The following is a 3,935-nucleotide window of genomic DNA, read 5'->3' as shown; positions in this document are numbered from 1 at the left end:
AGTGTCAGGGTCTTCAAACGCTGAATGCCTTTGAATAAAACTTATAAAGACAAAGTCCGGATTTTCTCTTGTTATGAGTCAACTTCTACCCACTTTGATAAGAAAATTCCACAACACTATCAGAGAAAGCTGGAGTGTTCTCCCTTGAGGAATGGGATGTTGGACTGGCCAGAGGAGTCGAACATACCATCCGCCTCAGTGACTCACGACCTTTTTGAGAAAGATCAAGACGTCTTGCCCCTGCGGATATCGATGATGTGCGAAGTCATTTGCAAAAACTGCTGGCCGCAGGAATAATAAAGGAGTCACGTAGTCCTTATGCTTCGCCCATCGTGGTTGCCAGAAAAATAAATGGCTCGATCAGGATGTGTATTGATTACCGCACCCTGAATGCACGAACAATCCCGGATCAATACACAGTTCCTAGGCTTGATGAGGCCTTGGATAGTATGACAGGAAGCCGTTGGTTTTCTGTATTGGATCTACGAAATGGCTATTACCAGATTGGTATGGCTGACCAAGACAAGGAGAAAACAGCTTTTATCTGCCCCCTAGAGTTCTTCCAATTTGAGCGTATGCCCCAAGGCATTACCGGAGCCCCGGCTGCTTTTCAACGGTTAATGGAAAAGGCTGTCGGAGACATGAACCTTCTGCATTGTTTAGTATACCTGGATGATGTAATAGTGTTTGGCTGGACATTAGAAGAACACGAGGAAAGTCTTCTCAAAGTCTTGGACCGATTACAAGAATATGGTCTGAAGGTATCTATTAATAAGTGTCAGTTCTGTCAACCTCAGGTCAAGTATGTTGGCCATTTTGTGTCAGCTTCAGGCATTGCTACCGACCCAGAAAAAATCAAAGCAGTCCTTAACTGGACGCAGCCCACACATCTGAAGAGCCTTCATTCGTTTTTTGGGTTTCTGTGGTTATTACAGAAGGTTCATTGCCAACTACTCATCTTTAGTGAGACCCCTGACAGACTTAACCAAAGGCTACCCTCCTGTTAAAAAAGGACAGAAAGCAGTTACCTTCAGCTTGCCCTACCTTAAAAATCTGAGCCCTTTGGAGACAGGTGGACTTTGGCCTGTACTACTGCTTTTAAGAAAATAATACAGTGCCTTACAAATGCGCCGGTCCTGGCATTTGCAGATCCAACTAAGCCCTACATATTGCATGTGGATGTCAGCTTTGATGGGCTGGGGGCTGTGCTCAACCAGGAACATCCAGAAGGCTTGCGTCCTGTAGCCTTTGCCAGTCGAAAGCTGAGAGACTCTGAGAGAAATTATCCGGCCCATCAAGTCGAGTTTCTCGCCCTCAAGTGGGCTGTTGTCGATAAGTTTCATGATTACTTGTACGGAGCCAGGTTTACCGTGAGAACCGACAACAACCCACTGACCTATGTCCTTACTACGGCCAAACGTAGTGCTACAGGTCATAGATGGTTGGCTGCACTGTCCACGTATGATTTTGGCATACAGTACAGGCCAGGCAGGGAGAATATTGATGCCGACCTGCTTTCCAGAAAGACAAACTCTGAAGAGGAGGGGTGGATACCCCCATCTGGAGTAAAAGCCCTATGCAAAACTGTATGTGTCACTGGGCTCTCTGAGAACATGCGGTGTGTGGATCAACTAGGTGTATCTCCGTCTGCCATTCCTGATCTGTATGTGTACCCCATCTCTCTTGGTGAGAACCCAGTACAACAGTTCAGTATGACAGACCTACAAAATGAACAAGACTTAGACGAAGCTATTGGAAAGATTAAAAAGACAATAAAATCGGGAAATTGGCCCTGTAGCTTCCAGACTGATCATCAGGAGTCCATCCTGCTACAACGAGAAAAGGAAAGGTTGCAGATAAAGAATGGACTGATGTATAGGAGGACGTTAAGGCCTACAGGGAAGGAAGTGTTCCAATTGGTGCTTCCACCAAAACATCGGCTTCAAGTATTAAAGCAGTTGCATGATGACTTTGGGCACCTCGGTATTGAAAAAGCAACCGAGTTAGTGCGGGATAGGTTCTATTGGCCAAGAATGGCACACAACATTGAGCATTATGTTAAGACCTGTGGGGTATGCGTGGCTCACAAGACCTTGCCTAACAAAACGAGTCCCCTACACCAGATTACAAGTCGAGGCCCATTAGACTTGGTCTGTATAGACTTCCTGTCGATTGAGCCAGATTCTCGTGGGGTGGCCAATGTTCTCATTATTACCGACCATTTTACACGGTATGCTCAGGCCATACCGACCAGCGACCAAAGAGCTTCTACAGTTGCTAAAGTCCTGGTAGAGAAGTTCTTTGTGCACTACGGTCTGCCATGCCGAATCCACTCTGACCAAGGTCGTGATTTCGAGAGTTCTCTGATAAAACAGCTCCTTAATATGCTGGGGATAAAGAAATCAAGAACTACACCCTATCACCCCCAAGGGGATCCTCAGCCAGAGCGCTTTAATCGTACTCTATTGTCTATGTTGAGCACTCTCGATCCAAAGGACAAACAGAAACGGAGTCAGCATGTGGCATCTATGGTTCATGCTTATAACTGTACTCGTAATGAGGCAACAGGATATTCACCTTACTTCCTGATGTTTGGCCGAGATGCTCGCCTGCCTGTGGATGTGTGTTTTGGTCTGTCTGAAGTTGGAGAAGAAGTCACGAAACATCATCAATATGTGGACAAACTGAGAAAAGAGTTACGTCATGCTTACCAGCTTGCGACCGAGGCTTCCAATAAGAATCATCAGAAAAACAAACGGGGCTATGATCGCAGGGTACGAACCCAGAACCTGCAGGAAGGGGATCGGGTTCGTTTTAGAGCCTTGGGAATCCCTGGAAAACACAAGTTAAAGGAGAAATGGAATCTGGAACCTTATGTGGTGGTTGAAAAGCTCGCTAATTTACCTGTTTATCGGGTAAAACCCGAAAGTGGAAGAGGGGTAGTAAAGACTCTTCACAAAGACCATCTGCTACCAATAGGGTTTCTGGTGAGGATTCCAGAAATCCCTGAAAGAAGCTGCCTGCCTCGGAGACCTTCCACTAGATCCACTGAGATACCTAAAGCAAAGTATGAGGTGCAGCATCCAGCAAAGGGAGGGAGAGATGAGAATTCTGAAGATGATGAGGACACCCCTCGGTATTACTGCAGGGGAGTTGGCCATCATGCCTGGTTAACATGTCCTCCGACTGCCCAGTTGTTGTCCTTTGCTACGGACAGGTCTGATGTTATCTCTGAAAGAGATCCTGATGGACTAACTCTGTCATGCAATGAAGGTGAAGGGTTTGACCACGACGCGGGTGTAGAAGAGGACACCAGTGGTGTTATATTTTCATCAGAGGACCCTGTGGTGGACACAGGGCTGGAGATGGGAGACGTCCCAACATCCAGTGTGTCTGATGATGAAGTTGACTCTACCAATGTTCCTCCTGCTAAACGACTGGTTAAACCTGTCATCCGTTTGAGTTATGACGAGCCTGGAAAGCCCAGGGACCAGCCATTGGTCATTGTGCATAGGGGAATGAGGATATACATAACCAGAGACACTGAGGAAGATCCTAATATTGTCTGTCAGCCGCCCTGCAATGTTCCAGTTCACCGAGCAGCAAGATGCGGCTTTGAGAGTTTGCCACATAGAGTTGTCTGATGGGGACATCTAGACATTTAGGATGGGGAGGGTGTAACCCCCTGGCTTCACCGGAATATAAATATGTTATTGTTGTTTTGAAAAATAACAAATTTAATGTATGCAGCTAAATATCTTAAAATAAGATATAAGAATTTCCAAGTCTTTTGTTAGGAGTTTGAAATGGGCAAGAGTCCTTAAAAAAGAAAATAAACAGTTGAAGTAAGAAGTCTATTAAAATATTGTGTTCTGTCACTTTAAGAACGAACGATATAGTGTAGTTTGTATGAAAAGGAGAGCGGAAGACGAGGT

The sequence above is a fragment of the Girardinichthys multiradiatus genome, chromosome 4 (genome assembly GCF_021462225.1).
Source record: "Girardinichthys multiradiatus isolate DD_20200921_A chromosome 4, DD_fGirMul_XY1, whole genome shotgun sequence".
Lineage (NCBI taxonomy): Eukaryota > Metazoa > Chordata > Actinopteri > Cyprinodontiformes > Goodeidae > Girardinichthys > Girardinichthys multiradiatus.
This window is presented reverse-complemented; position numbering follows the sequence as displayed.